This window comes from Sapajus apella, unplaced genomic scaffold, assembly GCF_009761245.1.
Source record: "Sapajus apella isolate SASKATOON/1434 unplaced genomic scaffold, GSC_monkey_1.0 scaffold88, whole genome shotgun sequence".
Classification (NCBI taxonomy): Eukaryota; Metazoa; Chordata; class Mammalia; order Primates; family Cebidae; genus Sapajus; species Sapajus apella.
In genome coordinates this window covers 8,984,911-9,005,133 of record NW_022437028.1, presented here as the reverse complement: position 1 = coordinate 9,005,133, position 20,223 = coordinate 8,984,911, and the positions used below count along the sequence as shown (strand labels likewise).

At 42.8% G+C, this 20,223-nt stretch overlaps 1 pseudogene; it reads left to right on the top strand.

The window, feature by feature from the left end:
• Positions 1-19,580: 19,580 nt before the first annotated feature.
• Positions 19,581-20,079, top strand: LOC116534664 (annotated as a pseudogene).
• Positions 20,080-20,223: the final 144 nt, after the last annotated feature.

The following is a 20,223-nucleotide window of genomic DNA, read 5'->3' as shown; positions in this document are numbered from 1 at the left end:
TGTAATAGCAGTTGCTGCCACCTGTGAGCCCCCCAACCCATTTCTGATGGGAGAGATCTCAGTGATGAGGGTGTGAAAATTGTATCAGCTTGTTATCATCACTCTGACCCAAGTTCTGTGTCTGCTTGGCCTGAGGAATGGTGGATTAAATGACAAACAAAATCTCAGAGTTCTTAAAACTCAGTAGAAATAGAAGATGTTTAGGCTGTGCTTGTGCACTTCCTTCTTTATTCTTTCTCACACTCAGCCTTCCTGTAGAAACTGATACTCACCCCAGAAAGGCAACCCTTCCCATCCCTCTGGCCCTAAGCCTCCAGGGCTGCTCAGCATCTGGCCTGAGTGGGTGAATGTCATGCCAGATTGCGTGTCAGATTCAAGGCCAAGTGGGTGAATGTCTTGTGCAGTATTGTGCCAGGTGTGTGCCGGGAGCCACATCTTCCTTGGGGACAGCCTAGTGGAGCAGGAGACATATAAACATGCTTGGATGGAGGAATGCATGTGCCAATAACTGGAATCCCTGGAATAACAGAGCCCTACAGAGAGGTACTTAAAGAAAGAAGTGACAGCAAGTGTCATACCAACAAAGGACAGACATGGAAGGGTGGGTGACAATCCCCAGGAGAACTAGGATAAAAGTTCAAGGAATTCTGATCCATTTCTGTCTCCTTTCAGTGGCTTCATTGAGCACATTAAATATGGCCACGCTACTATTCCCAGTTTACAGATGTAGAAACTGAGGCTCAGTGATTGCAAGTGGCTTCCCAACTGCTACTGATCACAATAAAATATTCTAAAAAGCTAACAGGAAGGGACATGGAAGGTCCTATGCTGCTCTGGTGCACCTGCCATTCCCTGCTAAGTGTCACTATGGGAAATAGTGAGACTCAAGGCTGCAACTGCAGATTGGTTGAGATTCATGTTCCTGGCTCAAGGGTTTACTCCCAGCAGCACCCCCTGTGGGTCTTCTGGAACAAAGGACTCCACCTCATCTCAGCAGGGAGAAAAAAAGATGCAGTTTCTGACCATATCACTGGCATTACTGGAGGATCTCCTTCTCTATGTTCCCACCCTGGGAGGTGCACACAACACATTCAGACAAATAAAGATTCCATTGTCATCTGATAACTATCAACAGCTTCATTCACTCACCTAAATCCAGAGCCCTTCTTTTTTTTTTTTTTTTTTTAAGGAAACAAATATGTTTTATTCTTTCCTCTAAAACACATACTTGGCTATGATGATTTTTATTCTAAGATGACGATTTACCTGCCCTACGAACTTCAGGAGGTAGTCTGACTGGTTGGAATCTATACCAACAGTGATAGACTAATCGTTACTTAGACCTAAAACATAGCCAGCACTATGTCCTGACTAATGCAATTGGTCTTGTTCTGCAAAGGAAGATAATTGAAGGCACGTTCTGCCACTTAATTCCACAGAAGGTAATATCTTCTAACATGTAGGGACTTGCCTACTGAGAGTCACACTGAATGTGTCAAGGAAGATACTATGTATTGGAAGAACACCCAACCACCAAATGCCTCTCACCTACTCATTTCCTGTATTAAAGCATTCATCATGTTTTTACCCCTATTTTTATTTTTTTGGTCTTGTTTTTTTCCTTTTTGTGGAGAACGGGGTCTCGCTGTATTGCCCAGGCAGGTCTCAAGCTCCTGGGCTCAAGCTATCCTCCCGCCTCTGCCTCTCTAAGAGCTGGGATTACAGGCGTGAGCCACAGCGCCTGGCTCATCATGTTTTTAAAGCTGTGCTCCCAGACGTTATTCTTGGTCTTGGTCAACTCTTTACCCTAAAGACATAAAGCAGAGACAAATAAGCAGATACTTATAGCACAGCCGAGGAAAAGTAATCTTACAAATATGAGAAATACAGTGTCCTTATCAACCATGAAAGACTTATCTTCTTTTTCAGTCTAGTTAGTGTTGGATCAAAGTTAAATCTCAAAGAACATTCAGAGAAGCATTAGGCTCAGATACCAGCATCAGTGGACAAGGATGTCCAGGGACTCAGTGATGTATGGAACACCATCACTCTGATATTTTCATCTTTTTATATTGGTAGCCCAAGTGGTAACTCTCTTGTGGAAAGCTTGTCCTGTCTTCCAATGGCCAACTTAATTGCTGGTGGTATGGGGAGGCAGCATTGCTCTGGAATGATTTGTGTATTAGATTCAAATTTCACAGGTCATGATCTTGAGGATGTAAACTAAAAAAAAAAAAGGAAGATTAGGAAGATTATCTCTCTGTAACTCCGCTCTCAAGTCCCCATTCTTCTCAGTAAGGCAACACTTGATTTTGCAGGTTGGGGTGGCCAGGTGGTATCTAAGTTTTATTTTTATTTATTTATTTTAAAAATTGTTTTGAGACAGGGTCTCACTCTGTTGCCCAGGCTGGAGTGCAGTGCTGTGATTATAGCTCACTGCAGCTCTCTCTCTCTTTGAAAGACATGAATACAACAGAATCAACAAGACTTGATGGATGAGAAGTGTGAGACCTTGGACATTTCTGGGCCTGTTTCCTCATCTGTTCATGGGGGAAATTGACCAGAATTGGCCTGTGAAGACCAAGGTCCTCCTTGTCCCAATCAGAAGACTCCTGCAGGTCTGCCTGCCTCTCTCAACTTCTATGTCCCTGTAGGATTTTCAGACATTCCCTATCCTCTATTCTCCTTCTCTTATAAATCACTTGATTGGGCTGGAAGACCTGGGTCTACCATGAAGGACCAAGAGCTCCTGTGGACAGGAGGAAGAACAAAGGTGGGATAGGATGGAACTGGGAGAAGATAACCACACCGTTAGGCCCTGAAGTTTAAAATCTGCATTGGTTTCTTAACTGAGATTGCAGAGAAATGGTTTCACACATGCTCATACCCACTCACACACAGCTCTTACTCCAGGAAATGATAGTGAATACATGTCATGCTAAGTACCTACCCTGCATTAACTGATTCACTCTAACAACCCAATGGTATTGGTATTGTTGTGATCCCTATTTACAGATGAGCAAACTAAGCTTCAGGATGGTTAACTGACCCATCTAAGGTTACATCACTAATTGCTCCTGCAGAGCCAGGATTCAAATTTAGATCCTCTAGCTTGAGAGCCCAGGGTCATAATCTTTTAACACAGGCACAACCCTGCCTGAGGTCACAGAGTTAGTGGGGAACTAGCAATGCAGCCCAGGCATTCTGAATAGGTAGTGGCCAGAGCTCTGCCCCTACACTGGGACAAAGTGAGGCCCCTAGCAAACTCGTTAATGAGGGCTGGGGTGCAGTAATGTCATTTCTTCTCCCTGCCCGTCCTTGCCCTGAAGTATAAGCACTTCTGTAGACTTTATGACAAAAAAAGAAGAGGAGCTCTCTAGTGCCGCCTTGGGAAGAGGGTGTCTTTTTCCCCTTTGCCTTCTGCCACGATTGTAAGTTTCCTGAGGACTCCCAGCCATACAAAACTGTGAGTCAATTAAACCTCTTTTCTTTATAAATTAATAAAAAAGAAGAAGAGGACTTGATCATAACTGTTTGCTTTCCACTCCACTCTAGAGTGTCTATTTCTTGATAAACTAACCACTAACATTTCCATGGCACTTCACGGTTTATACATTCTTTCCTTTCTTAATGATCAGCAATAAAACTTTGTAAGGTGAGTAGTGTTAGGATGATTTAACTTGCACTTTATAGATGTGGAAACAGACAGATGGGAAGAGACTTGCAGAAGTGACTGACCCATGAAGCCAGGGCATGGAGCCAGACGTTGTAATTACAAATCGTGCTGGTGGCCTTCTTGCTGGGAATTCAAGCAGGCTCCTAAAATAACTTGGCAGGTTGTGTCAGTCTCACACGAGATAAATATTTCCTTCTACACCTCCCACGACACTGCCAGTGTAGTTATAACATGCTATAGAGCTGGCTGTGACCACGAAAATGACATGCACATCCTACGCTTCACCATATTGTGTATTCAGTGAATTTGTGGTTTCAGCAGAAAGGGGAATGTTGCAAATAATTTTGACATGTCGCAATCAGAACTATTTTTGTTTCCAGGAAAGCAAAAAGTAAAAGGTGATGAAATCAACATGTGAAAGAGAAGCCCAGCAAGACTCTTTCACGAGCTCAGCAGGCAAGTACCAGAGAGGGTCCCACTGGTGCTTACTCACAGTTTCAATAGCTGAACACACAGTGGCTGTTACCCTGGGATGCTCACAGCATTCACATGCATGGGGAGCTTTTAACAACCACAGGTTCACTGGGCACGGTGGCTCACACCTGTAATCCCAGCACTTTGGGAGGCCGAGGCAGGCAGATCATGAGGTCGGGAGTTCAAGACCAGCCTGGCCAACATGGTGAAACCACATCTGTACTAAAAATATAAAAATTAGCTGGGCGTGGTGGTGGGGGCCTATGATCCCAGCTACTCAGGAGGCTGAGGCAGGAAAATTACTTGAACCCGGCAGGCGGAGGTTGCAGTGAGCTGAGATCATGCCATTATACTTCAGCCTGGGTGACAGAGCAAGACTCCAACTCAAAAAACAAAAACAAAACACAAGAAGGGGTTGCCCAGGGGCCTAACAATGAGGAGGCAGGGACCACTGAGGGCCATCTGGACAGAATCCAAAGTTTCCCATCAATCCAGAGACATGAAAAAGAAGGCATCATGCCCAACTCTTTCCATGAGGGCCATAACCACATGATCCAAATCAGACAAAAATCAGGACCACAAAGGAAGATGGCATGCCAGTCTCATTTATTAGCATCAGTGCAAAAATCCTGAGCAAAATAGTACCAAGTCAGAGACAGCAGTGATCAAAGATGATACACCACGACCACGTTGAATTTAAATCTGAGGCTCAAGAATGGTTAACAGAGAAAAGAGATAAGTACAAGTGATCTCATCAACAGATTAAAGGAGAACAATTATTAGATAATCTCAATGGTTTCAGGAAGAGCCTTTGATAGTTCAATAATAATATATTAATAATATATAATATTCAACTCCCATTTATGATATTTAAAAACTTCAACAACTAATAGCAGGGAAATTTTCTTTTTTTGAGAGGGACTCTTGCTCTGTTGACCAGGCTGGAGTGCAATGGCACAATCTCAGCTCACTGCAACTTCTGCCTCCCAAGTTCAAGGATTCTCCTGCCTCAGCCTCCTGAGTAGCTGGGACTACAGGTGCCTGCCACCATGCCCAGCTGATTGTTTGTCTTTTTAGTAGAGACAGGGTTTCACTGTGTTTGGCAGCATGGTCTCAATCTCCTGACATGATCTGCCCACCTAGGCCTCCCAAAGTGCTGGGATTACAGGTATGAGCCATCAGCCAAGACTTTTTTAATCTAATGAAAGCATCTACCAAAAAAAACTTAGAGAAAACATTATTCTTAGTAGTACAAAAGGATTACCCTCTTATACTTTCTTAATGTATACCATGTGCATATATTACCCTTTCAAAACTAGTAACATTATTCAAACAAAGAAAATCCTATCAATTAACTTACTTTTTTCTGTAATTGAAAAGAATATCATAGCTTGTCCTTGTCAGAAGTTCAGCTTGTGATTCACCTGGGGTCAACACAGGGCAAGGTTTAATAATCACTGAAATAATTAAACATTGTAATGTCTCATGAGGCTGCTTGAACTGCTCCAATTTCAAGGGCACCGAGAGGCTGGGGGAAAACAGAGGGTCAGCAAGTTCATTCAGCTGAGGTCATCTCAGTTTACAAACTGGACTTTGTGACTGTTAGTTGGGACATGAGTTTCTTTGATAATCAGATGAATGAAATGAACCATCTCCCCAGAATAAAACAGCATCCAGGACTTTCGCATGCAGTGTCAAGGGGACTCCAGGGAGACGTTACTTGGAAGCTTGCAAACCCACTGACTTTCCAAGGGGCCTGCCCACCCAAGTGCAGCCCATGCCTGACACCTAGCCCACAATGCCCCATTCTGATCAGTTACATGGTTATCTTCAGAACCATGGGACCCTCTTTATCAGTGTGAATGGGTTCTCCACTGTACCCAGTGCTATGACACAATACAGGGGAACAGAACCCTAAGGGAAAATGTGAACAAGAACTTCACAAAAGGAGCCATACTGAGACCCTAGGTGGGGTACTTCACACAGAGGGAACTGGAGAGACACCAGAAGTTCTGGAAAGGCAGAGAGAAGAGGATCTGGGAACTACTTGGGGTGAAGTCTTCCTAAAGGATGACTGCTTGCATTATCATAGAGAAGTGTTTGGACAGAAGAAGGGAATGTGATAAGCATTTCAGGCTGTGAGAATGATCCACCTTTTTTTAGCAATAAAAAATACAGAGGTGGGCAGATCACAAGGTCAGGAGTTCGAGACCAACCTGACCAAGATGGGGAAACCCTGTCTATACCAAAAATACAAAAATTAGCTGGGTGTGGTGGCACATGCCTGTAGTCCCAGCTACTCGGGAGGCTGAGGCAGAGAATTGCTTGAACCTGGGAGGCAGAGGTTGCAGTGAGCCGAGATCACATCCCTGCACTCCAGCCTGGGCAATAGACTGAGACTCTGTCTCAACAAAATATATATTATTATTATTCGGAGTCTTGCTGTATCGCCCAGGCTGGAGTGCAATGGCACAATCATGGCTCACTGCCACCTCAACCTCCCAGGTTCAAGCAATCCTCCTGCCTCAGCCTCCTGAGTAGCTGGGACTACAGGCGTGCACACCATGCCCGGCTAATTTTTTTGTAGAGATGAAGTCTGGTCTTGAACTGACTTGCCTAGGATAGTCTTAAACTTCCAGTCTCAAGTGATCCTCCTGTCTCAGCCTCCCAAAGTTCATTCCTGGGATTACAGGCATGAACCACTGAGCCCTGCCATTTTTTTTTAAGACGGAGTCTCACTCTGTTGCCAGGCTGGAATGCAGAGGCACGATCTCGGCTCACTGCAACCTCCACCTCCCTGGTTCAAGCTATTCTCCGTCCTCAGCCTCCCGAGTAGCTGGGACTACAGGCACATGCCACCACACCTAGCTAATTTTCAGATTTTTAGTAGAGATGGGGTTTCACCATGTTGGCCAGGATGGTCTCAATCTCTTGACCTCGTGATCTGCCCACCGTGCCCTACCAAAGTGCTGGGATTATAGGCGAGATCCACCGTGCCTGGCCTACTTTTATTATTAACAAAGTTGAATATTTCTGTATTTTTGATAGCTGCATTTCTTCTTTGATAAAATGTTCATGTCCTTTGCCCTTGTGTTACCTGTTGGAGTTGCTTTTTCATATCACATTGTAATAAATATAATTTAACTGGCAAATAAAGAGAATGACCCAGCTTAACCATTATTATCATTGTTGACTCATTTCTTGGTTACAAGGTAGTGTCTGAATCAAGGCAGTTTTAATTACTGCTAATAAAGAAGTAATCTGGCCAGGAATCATGCCAACATGTGGATCTTGTATGTTAAGGGCAAAGGTTCTGCACTCCCCTGGTCAGTAAGAGGCTTGAGGCTGGGTGGGGACCCCAGATAACATCACGGGGCTTGGCAGGAACCAGAGTGGCATGTCCCATGCCTGTTAGTATATATTTCTGAGATATTAAAAATAAATGTATAGAGGCAAAATGCACATAACATAAAATTAATCTTTTTCTTTATGATTATCCAATCTGAGGACTGAAAATTAACCATTTTGAGGTGAACAAAGGCACGGGATCCAGCACATTCTGTATTCTGCAACCACCACCTCTATCTAGTTGCAAAACATTCTCATCATTCCAAAATAAAGCCTGTATCAGTTGACCAGTTTCTCCCCACTCTTCCCTCTCCCCAGACCCTGGCATCGACCGTTGCATGTTCTGTCTCTGTGGGTTTACCTCTTCTGGATATTTTATATGATGCAATATGTGGACTTTTGTTTTGGGCCTTCATATAATATTTTTGAGGTTCATCCATTCTGTAGCATGTATCAGAACTTCATTCTTTTTATGGCCAAATAATATTCCATTGTATGGATAGGCCACAATTTATCCATCCATCGATGGATGGGCTATTTGCATCTTTTAGCTATTGTGAATTGGACTGTTAGGAATATGTGAGTCCATGTATTTTAATCCTCTTCGATATATAACTTGGAGGGGAATTGCTGGGTCACACAGAACGTCTGTTGAACTTTTTTTTTTTTTTTGGGACAGAGTCTCACTCTGTCGCCCAGGCTGGAGTATAGTGGCACGATCTCGGCTCACTGCCACCTCCGCCGCCCAGGTTCAATAAATTCTCTGCCTCAGCCTCCCGAGTAGCTGGGATTACAGGCACCCGCCACTGTGCCTGTCTAGTTTTTGTATTTTTAGTAGAGGCGGAGTTTCACCATGTTGACCAGGCTGGTCTTGAACTCCTGACCTTGTGATCCACCTGCCTCAGCTTCCCAAAGCGCTGCGATTATAGGCGTGAGCCACCACTCCTGGCCTGTTTAACTTTTTGAGGAACCTCCAAGCTGTTTTCCATAGCAGCAGCACCGTATTACGTTCTCACCAGCAATGGGTGAGAATTCCAATTTCTCCATGTTCTTGTCAATACTTGTTATCTTCCTTTTTCAAAAACAAGTCATCTGAGTGGGCATGAAGTGGTCACATTTCTGGGATTTTGACTTTGTGCAACCACAAAGAATTAAGAATCGGTGAGAAGATGCCAAAGATGAGGGGGACAAGAAAAAGGTGTGGCTGGAAACCTGACTCAGGCGGCCCCTGGGCTTTTTTTGTGTGTGTGTGTGCTTGAAAACGTTATTAAAATAAGGATTAGGCCGGGCGCGGTGGCTCAAGCCTATAATCCCAGCACTTTGGGAGGCCGAGGTGGGTGGATCACGAGGTCAAGAGATCGAGACCATCCTGGTCAACACGGTGAAACCCCGTCTCTACTAAAAATACAAAAACGTTAGCTGGGCATGGTGGTGCGTGCCTGTAATCCCAGCTACTCAGGAGGCTGAGGCAGGAGAATTGCCTGAATCCAGGAGGCGGAGGTTGCGGTGAGCTGAGATCGCGCCATTGCACTCCAGCCTGGGTAACATGAGTGAAACTCTGTCTAAAAAAAAAAAAAAAAAAAAAGAGGATTAACCCTGAAAATAGAACAATCAGAATGTCAGCCCTTTGCATGAAATCATCAAGAAAAAGAAAAGAGAGAGAAAGAGAGAGGAAAGAAGGAAGAAAAGGAAAGGATAAAGGAAAAAGTTGTTTTTGTTTTTGAGACAGAGTCTTGCTCTGTTGCCCAGGCTGGAGTGCACTGGTGCAATCTCGGCTCACTGGATCCTCTGCTTCCTGGGCTCAAGCAATTCTTGTGCCTCAGCCTTACAAGTAGCTGGGATTACAGGCACATGCCACCATACCCAGCTAATTTTTTGTATTTTTAGTAGAGATGGGGTTTCGCTATGTTGCCCAGGCTGGTCTCGAGCTCCTGAGCTCAGGTGATCCACCTGCCTCAGCCTCCCAAAGTGCTGGGATTATGGGTGTGGACCACCATGCCCAACCAGGTCCCTGGGCTTTCTATGGGCTCCAGAGACATCTCTTCTTGTTCTGTAGAAAGAAGAGAGCAAGTAGGAATCCTTGGAATATGACTGATGTGCAGGCCCTGTATGAATTATTTAAACTCCCTCAGCCTCAGTTGCCTAATCTATAAAACGAGTGTTTATGATTATGTCTTTCCCTCCCAAAGGAGCCCAGATGAGACCAGACCCTGGCCTATGATCTGCAGTGGGCTTGGGACCTAGATCTGCAATTCTGGCTGGTGCCACCTTTGACTAGAGAGAACGGGGGATATTTCTTTTTTTTTTTTTTTGAGACAGAGTTTCGCTCTTGTTACCCAGGCTGGAGTGCAATGGCGCAATCTCGGCTCACTGCAACCTCCGCCTCCCGGGTTCAGGCAATTCTCCTGCCCCAGCCTCCTGAGTCGCTGGGGTTACAGGCACACGCCACCATGCCCAGCTAATTTTTTGTATTTTTAGTAGAGACGGCGTTTCACCATGTTGACCAGGATGGTCTCGATCTCTTTACCTCGTGATCCACCCGCCTCGGCCTCCCAGTGCTGGGATTACAGGCATAAGCCACCGCGCCCGGCGAGAACGGGGGATATTTCTAAGCCTAGGACCTGATTCTTGGCAGTCCTGCCGTAAACGTTTGCCCAATGTGAAAACCGTTCAGTAGTTGCCAAGCCAGAGGACAAGAGTTATAGTGTAACCCTATATTACATAACGTATTTTCTTTTTATCAAGAAGGGGAGACATAAGTTCAAGTTTTACTGAACAACTAATTAAAAGGTTGGGCATTTGCTAAGGAGGGACTCTGAGCCAGAGTGACCTATGGAAGGGAGCATTCGAGAAGGTAGGAACTGGAAGGTGGGAAACAGCCAGATCAGACCAGACATGGGACTAGGAGGAAATGAAGGGACAACTGGAACACTATTGCCAGAATGACATCATCACAGGAGTCCAGACCCCTCCAAATCTGTCACTGACTCACTTGACCATGGGCAAGAGCCTTTCACTCACATTCCCTGTCTAGCCATCAGAACCACGTGTTCTTGATGCCCAGGATTCCATGAGCTAAGTTCAAAGCTTCCAAGGTTGCGACCATGAAGACAGCTAAAACGCAGGTGTGGTGGCTGAGATCAGCAGCCAGCTAGAATATGTTGCAATCTAAATAATATCACCAGTGATGACACGTATCTGATATTTTCCTGCAGTACCATCTTACTGGACTGATCCTCGTTGAATATTAAACAATGAACTCAACTTTGCACATGAACTTTAGGAAGTTCAGATTATAATGACTACTTCAGACAGGTTGAGAAAATGAAGTGGGCTTACCCCAGGAACAGTTTATTAGGGTCAATTCCAGGGCCTGCCACTGAAAGTCAAGATTTCTTTGACAGTTTTAATTCACTCAGAATATATTCATCAAAGTAGAACCTAAAAGAGTTACTTGCATACCCAGAAATTATTTTTGCTAAAGACAAGGCCCCATGCAAACTGGCTGAAACAAAATAGGCTCATACTCATTAAATAATCTGGAGGGCTTTAGTCAATAAAACTCAATGCTGGTAAAATTACTTTAAATAATTTTGGTAAAGCTATAACAACAAAAACCAAAATTAAAAAAATACTTTTAGGAAAGAGGCAGGGACTGTGTGGTATTCTGTTAGTACTGTGACAGGCTGTTAGGGATGGATTCTCCTTTTTGTGTGTGTGTGCTAGTGACTTGAAACCATACAAAAATATGAAAAAAGTTCTTTGGTAAAAGCAAATATATGAACAAATCTAAAACCTGTATTATTGCAACTTAGGGCTTGTAGCTTCTCTTTTATTCTTTTATAGGAAATAAAAGACTAAAGCATAACAAATAACTATGTATATAAATGGATACATGACACATAAAAGTGTAATTTGTGACATAAATAACATAAAGGAGGGAGTGCAGAGCTGTAAAGTGTAACCACTGTATTAGTGGCTTTTAATAAACTGTAATCAATTTAAAATAGATTATTGTAACTGTAGGAAGTTTTACATAATCACCATGGTAACCACAAAGTAAGTATCTACAGAATATACACAATAGAAAATGAGAAGGTAATCAAAACATGTCACTAGAAATTATCAACCAAACACAAAGAAAGGCAGTAAGGAAGGAAATGAGTGACAAAAAAAAAACCCCTATAAAATATGCAGAACACAAATAACAGAATCACAATAGTAAGTCCATCCCCATTAGTGTGTTTTAAATGTAAATGTATTTGATTTCTCAATATAAAGACACAGATTGCCAGAGTGAATAAAACAAATAGGATCCAACTATACTCTTTTCTACAAGAGACTTACTTTAAAATCTAAAAACATGCACAGGTTGAAAGTGAAATATTACAATATTCCATGCAAATAATAATCAAATGATAGAAGGAGTGACTATACTAATATCATACAAGACTGATTTTAGTTCAAAAACTGTTACAAGAAACAAAGAACATTACATAATGGTAAAAGAGTGGATTAACCAAAAAGATATAATTATAAACATATATGTGCTAAATATGAGAGCTCCTAAGTATATGTTGCAAACATTGACAGAATTGAATGAGAAAGTAGTAATAGTACAATACAATCTCTACAATAATAGTAAGAGACTTCAGTAGTCAACTTTCAATAGTAAATAGAACAACTAGACAAAGCATAATAAGGAAATCGGGGACAAGAACAACGCTATAGGCCAATTAGACCCAACAGACATATACAGAACACTCCAGCCAATAACAGTAGAAGAAACATTTTTCTCAAGTGCATATGGAGCACTGTTCAGGATATACCACATATTAGGCCATAAAACAAGTCTTAATAAATTTAAAAAGACTGAAGTCATGCAATGTATCTTTTTCCAATCACAATGAAATAAAACTAGACACCAGTAGTGGAAGAAAAACTGGAAAATCCATAAATATATGAAAATTAAACAACATACTGTTAAACAACCAATAAGTCAAAGAATAAATCACAAGACAGATTAGAAAATATCTTTGTAAGGTCTTTCAGGCTGATTGTGCCATGGACTGCATGGTAACCTCTGTGACCTGCACATACACCTCCAGATGAGTTCCTGGAACTAGAAAGTCTGAAATAACTGGAAAACCATGAAAAGAGAATGACAAACCCCTGCAGTGCCTAATTAACTTTGAGACATTCTTCTATTTTTCCTTATTCCCACCTCAACTGAGAATGCAACTGGACTTTGTAACTGACCTTGCTCAACTGATAGGTCAACCTTGTGACTTCAGATCCTATGGTCCCCTCCCAGCTTGCAAAAATCATCCTGAACTGTGGCTTCTGTAACGGTCCACTGCCTACCCCAAACCTATAGTGCCAACTCCTATTCCACTGCCCTCAGCTGACTCTCTATTCAGACTCAGCCCACCTGCACCCAGGTGAATGTTGCTCACACAAAGCCTGTTTTGGGGATGGGGTCTCTTCATTTAGAGCACATTTAACAATCTTGAGACAAATTATTATGAAAAAAATATACAATCATGTCGTCTGCAAATAGAGACAGTTTGACTTCCTCCTTTCCTATTTGAATACCCTTTATTTCTTTTTCTTGCCTGATTGCTCTGGCTAGAACTTCCAATACTGTATTGAATAGGAGTGGTGAGAGAGGGCATCCTTGTCTAGTGCCTGATTTCAAAGGGAAGTCTTCCAGCTTTTGCCCATTCAATATGAAATTGGCTGTAGGTTTGTCATATATAGCTTTTATCATTTATGATACAGAATATATCATAAAATGATAAAAGCTATATATGACAAATGTAAATGCATTTGATTTCTCAATATAAATACCTAGTTTATTGAGAGTTTTTAGCATGAAGGCTGTTGAATTTTGTCAAAGGCCTTCTCTGCATCTATTGAGATAATCATGTGGTTTTTGTCTTTGGTTCCATTTATGTGATGGATTAAGTTTATGGATTTGCATATGTTGAACCAGCCTTGCATCCCTGGGATGAAGCCTACTTGATCATGATGAATAAGCTTTTGGATGTGCTGTTGCATTCGGTTGATAAGCAACTTCAGCAAAGTCTCAGGATACAAAATCAATGTGCAGAAATCACAAGCATTCCCACATGCCAATAACAGACAGAGAGCCAAATCAAGAGCAAACTCCCATTCACAATTGCTACAAAGAGAATAAAATACCTAGGAATACAACTAACAAAGGATGTAAAGGACCTCTTCAAGGAGAACTACAAACCACTGCTCAGCTAAATAAGAGAGGACACAAACAGATGGAAGAACATCCCATGCTCATGGTTAGGAAGAATTAATATCATGAAAATGGCCATACTGCGCAAAGTAATCTATAGATTCAATGCTATCCCCATCAAGCTACCAATGACCTTCTTCACAGAACTGGAAAAAAAAAAACCACTTTAAACTTCATATGGAATCACAAGAGAGCCCACATAGCCAAGACAATCCTAAGCAAAAAGAACAAAGCCAGAGGCATCACACTGCTGGACTTCAAACCATACTACAAGGCTACAGTAATCAAAACAGTATGGTACTTGTACCAAAACGGAGACATAGACCAATGGAACAGAACAGAGGCCCCAGAAGCAACACCACACATCTACAACCATCTGACCTTTGACAAAGATTCTGATAGACAAAGGAGATCTAATTAAAATTCAGAGCTTCTGTACAGCAAAAGAAACCATCAATAGAGCAAACTAGCAACCAACAGAATGGGAAAAAATTTTTGCAATCTACCCATCTGACAAAGGGCTAATCTCCAGAATCTATACAGAACTAAAACAGATATACAAGAAAAAAACAACCCCATTCAAAAGTGGAAAAAGGATATGAACAGACGCTTTTCAAAAGAAGACATATATGAGGCCAACAAACATGAAAAAATGCTCATCATCACTGGTCATTAGAGAAATGCAAATCAAAACCACATTGAGATACCATCTCACGCCAGTTAGAATGGCGATCATTAAAAAATCTGGAGACAACAGATGCTGGAGAGGATGTGGAGAAATAGGAACACTCCTACACTGTTGGTGGGAGTGTAAATTAGTTCAACCATTGTGGAAGACAGTGTGGAAATTTCTCAAGGATCCAGAAATAGAAATTCCATTTGACCCAGCAATCCCATTACTGGGTATATACCCAAAAAACTATAAATCGTTCTACTATAAAGACACATGCACACATATGTTTGTTGCAGCCCTGTGTACAAAGCAAAGACCTGGAACCAACCCAAATGCCCATCAATGATAGACTGAACAAAGAAAATGTGGTACATATACACCATGGAATACTATGCAACCATAAAAAACAATGAGTTCATGTCCTTTGTAGGGACTTGGATGAATCTGGAAGCCATCATTCTCAGCAAACTGACACAAGAACAGAAAACCAAACACCACATGTTCTCTCATAGGTGGGTGTTAAACAATGAGAACACGTGGACCCAAGGAGAGGGGCATCACACACTGGGGGCAGTTGGGGTGGGTAGGGGAGAGACAGTGGGGGGTAGGGAGGGTAGGGAGGGATAACATGGGGAGAAATGCTGGATATAGTATACACCTAAAGTAAAATAAAAAAATTAACAAAAGAGGGCCGGGCGCGGTGGCTCACGCCTATAATCCCAGCACTTTGGGAGGCCGAGGCGGGTGGATCACGAGGTCAAGAGATCGAGACCATCCTGGTCAACATGGTGAAACCCCATCTCTACTAAAAATACAAAAAATTAGCTGGGCATGGTGGCGTGTGCCTGTAATCCCAGCTACTCAGGAGGCTGAGGCAGGAGAATTGCCTGAACCCAGGAGACGGAGGTTGCAGTGAGCCGAGATTGCGCCATTGCACTCCAGCCTGGGTAACAAGAGCGAGACTCCATCTCAAAAAAAAAAAAAAAAAAAAAAAAAAAAAAAATTAACAAAAGAGAAAAAAATACTAACTGATGGGATGCAGCAAAGCAATGCTAAGAGGGAAACTCAGAGCTAAAAACATTTCCATCAAAAAAGAAGTGCCCCAGTGAACATCTGTGTGCCTGTGTCTTTATGATAGAATGATTTACATTCCTTTGGGTAAATAATGGGATTGCTGAGTCAAATAGAAATTCTGTTTTAAGTTATTTCAGAAATTGCCAAACTGCTATCCACAATGGCTTTACTTACAATAGCAAAGACATGGAATCAACCTAAATGCCCATCAGTGATAGACTGGCAAGATGGCCAAATAGGAACAGCTCTGGTCTGAAGCTCCCAAAGAGATTGACGCAGAAGATGGGTGATTTCTTCATTTCCAACTGAGGTATGCTCTTCATCTCATTGGGACTGGTTGGACAGTGGGTGCAGCCCACGGAGGGCAAGCTGAAGTAGGGTGGGCCATCACCTCACCTGGGAAGCCCAAGGGGCCTCCCCTAGCCAAAGGAAGCCATGAGAGACTGTACTGGGAAGAATGGTGCTTTCCAGCCCAGATACTGCATTTTTCCCAAAGTCTTCACAACTGGCAGACCAGGAGATTCCCTCTGGTGCCCACACCACCAGGGCCCTGGGTTACAAGCACAAAACTGGGGAGCCATTTGGGCAGACACTGATCTAGCAGCAGGAGTTGTGTTTTTTTTCAAACCCTGGTGGTACCTGGAACACCAGCGAGACAGAATCCTTTACTCCCCTGGAATGGGGGCTCAAGCCAGGGAGCCAAGTGGTCTGGCTTAGCAGATCTCACCCCCATGGAGCCCAGCTAGCTAAGATCCACTGGCTTGAAATTCTTGCTGCTAGCACAGCAGTCTAAGGTCAACCTGGGATGACTGAGCTTGGTGGGGGGAGGGGCGTCCACCATTGCTGAGACTTGAGTAGGTGGTTTTCCCCTCACAGTGTAAACAAAGTCACTAGGAAGTTAAACTGGGCAGAGCTCACTGCAGCTCGGCAAGGCATCTGTGGCTAAACTGCCTGTGTAGATTCCTCCTCCCTGGACAGGGAATCTCTGAAAAAAAGGCGGCAGCCCCAGTCAGGGAGTTATAAATGAAACCCACATCTCCCTGAGACAGAGCACCTGGGGGAAGGGGTGACTGTGGGCACCGCTTCAGCAGACTTAAATGTCCCTGCCTGACAGCTCTGAAGGGAGCATGGGATCTCTGCACACAGCATTTGAGCTCTGATAAGGGACAGACTGCCTCCTAAGTGGGTCCCTGACCTCGTGTATCCTGACTGGGAGTCACCTCCCAGTAGGGGCTGACAGACTGGCAAATTGGATCAAGTCAAGACCCATAAGTGTGCTGTATTCAGGAGACCCATCGTCTCAGCCCAAAAATATCCTTAAGCTGATAAGCAACTTCAGCAAAGACTCAGGATATAAAATCAATTTGCAAAAATCACAAGCATTCCTATACACCAATAATAGACAAAAGGGGAGCCAAATCATGAGTGAACTCCCATTCACAATTGCTACAAAGAGAAGAAATACCTAGGAATACAACTTACAAGGGATGTGAAGGACCTCTTCAAGGAAAACTACAAATCACTGCTAAAGGAAATAAGAGACGACACAAACAGATGGAAAAACATTCCATGCTCATGGATGGGAAGAATCAATATCATGAAAATGGCCATAATGCCCAAAGTAATTTATAGATTCAGTGCTATCCCCATCAAGCTACCAGTGACTTTCTTCACAGAATTGGAAAAAACTACTTTAAACTTCATGTGGAACCAAAAAAGATCCTGCATTGCCAAGACAATCCTAAGCAAAATGAACTAAGCTGGAGGCATCACACTACCTGACTTCAAAGTATACTACAAGGCTACAGTAACAAAAACAGCATGGTATTGGTACCAAAATAGATATATAAACCAATGGAACAGAACACAGGCCTCAGAAATAACACCACACATCTATAACCATCTGATCTTTGACAAATGATTGATTTGTCAGATGGTTATTGAGTAGGGAAATGATTCCCTACTCAATAAGTGATGTTGGGAAAATACTGGATAGCCTTGTGCAGAAAGCTGAATCCCTTCTTTACACCTTATACAAAAATTAACTCAAGATGGATTAAAGATTTAAACATAAGACCCAACACCATAAAAACCCTAGAAGAAAACCTAGGCAATACAATTCAGGACATAGACATGGGCAAAGACTTCATGCCTAAAACACCAAAAGCAATGGCAATAAAAGCCAAAATAGACAAATGGGATCTAATTAAACTAAAGAGATTCTGCACAGCAAAAGAAACTGTCATCAGAGTGAACAGGCAACCTACAGAATGGGAGAAAATCTTTGCAATCTATCCATCTGACAAAGGGCTAATATCCAGAATCTATAAAGAATTTAAATTTACAAGAAAAAAACCAACAACTCTATCAAAAAGTAGGCAAAGGATATGAACAGACCCTTCTCAAAAGGAGACATTTGTGTGGCCAACAAACATATGAAAAAAGGCTCATCATCATGGGTCATTAGAGAAATGCAAATCAAAACCACAATGAGATACCATCTCATCAGTTAGAATAGTGATCATTAAAAAGTCAGGAAACAACAGATGCTGGAGAGGATGTGGAGAAATAGGAACGCTGTTGGTGGGAGTGTAAAATAGTTCAGCCATTGTGGAAGACAGTATTGTGATTCCTCAAGGATCTAGAACCAGAAATACCATTTGACCCAGCAATCTCATTACTGCGTATATACCCAAAGGATTATAAATGATTCTATAAAGACACATGCACACCTATGTTTATTGTGACACTGTTCACAGTAACAAAGACTTGGAACCAATCCAAATGCCCATTAATAATAGACTGGATAAAGAAAATGTGGCACATATATACCATGGAATACTATGCAGCCATAAAAAAGAATGAGTTAGGTCCTTTGCAGGGACATGGATGAAGCTGGAAACCATCATTCTCAGCAAACTAACGCAGGAACAGAAAACCAAACACCACATGTTTTGACTCATAAGTGGGAGTTGAACAATGAGAATGCATGGACACAGGGAGGGGAACATCACACACCAGAGCCTGTTGGGAGTTTGGGGCCAGGAGACGGATAACATTAGAAGAAATACCTAATATACCTGATGGGTTGATGGGTACAGCATATCACCATGGAACGTGTATACCTATGTAACAAACCTGCATGTTCTGCACATGTACCCCAGAACTTAAAGTATAATAATAAAAAAAGTGGCACACATACACCATGGAATACTATGCAGCCATTAAAAAGAAATACGATCATGTCCTTTGCAGGAAAATGAATGGAGCTGGAGGCCATTATTCTAACTTAATTAACACAGGAACAGAAAATCAAATACCACATGTTCTCACATATAAGTGGTAGCTAAACATCAAGTACACATGGACACAAAGAAGAAAACAACAGATTCTGGGGCATACTTGGGGGTAGAGGGTAGGAGGAGGGTACGGGTCAAAAACTACCTATTGTGTGCTATGTTATTGTCCTAGTGACAAAATTATCTGCACAACAAACCCCTGGGACATGCAATTTACCTGCATAACAGACCTGTACATGTACTGTACTGCTTAACCTAAAATAAAAATTAAGAAAACAGTGCCCCCAGATGGCCATATGTAGCTGTGCTGCAGAGAGGCATAGAGGAGCAACCCCACCCTCACCCACTGCCCGCGGCCCTGGTAATCACCCCACTTCTCTGTGCCTGGGGCAAGACCCAGCCAGCCCCAGGTACCATGCTGCCCTAGGACCAGCCCTTCTGACAACTCCTGGTGCCCAAGAGCCCCTCCCCTGCTGGAAGTTGATGCATCCAGTTCCTCCAGTCTTATTTTTTTTTTTTTTTGGTTGTTGTTCTTTTGAGTCAGAATCTCGCACCATCGCCTGGGCTGAAGTGCAGTGGCATGATCTTGGCTCACTGCAACCTCTGCTTCCTGGGTTCAAGAGATTCTCCTGCCTCAGCCTACCAGGTAGCTGGGATTACAGGTGCCCATCACCATGCCTAATTTTTTGTATTTTTATTAGAGATGGTGTCTCACCATGTTGGCTGGCTAGTCTCGAGTTCCTGACCTCATGATTCGCCCACCTCAGCCACCCAAAGTGCTAGAATTACAGGCATGAGTCACCACGCCCAGCCCAGTCCTGTTTTTTAATTAATTGTGATCCAACCATTGAAGATTCGAACACAAAGCAGTGTGTGCTAGATAACAGAGCAGCCCAGCTAGGTATTTTGTAGACAACAGGACAAGAAGAGTTTGCAGCCATGAGGGAACAGTGTGTGATGACTGGTGAGGGTTTCCTGTTGATCTTTTCAGGCAAAGATAGAGGCAGTTTTGAAGAAACCTATCAATTCCAAAGATAGATTCTCCTCAGAGTAAAGGAACATGGTGAGTTTTCAATGATTTTAATGGGTAATAAAGCACCTCTGGATCATCAGAGACAGGAAGGACAGCAATTAGCACAGCAACCTAGGGTAACATACATGGAGGTGTCCGCAAAGATTAGGATGAATGCAGTGTGTGCCTTTTTTTTTTTTTTTTTTTAAACAAGGTCTTCCTCTGACACCCAGGCTGGAGTGCAGTGGTGTGATCATAGCTCAGTGCAGCCTTGAACTACTGGGCTTAAGTGATCCTTTCCCCTCAGCTTCTGGTGTAGCTGGAATCACAGGCTTGCCCCAACAGGCTCAGCTTTTTTCTTTCTAAGAGATGGGGTCTTACTGTGTTGCCCTGGCT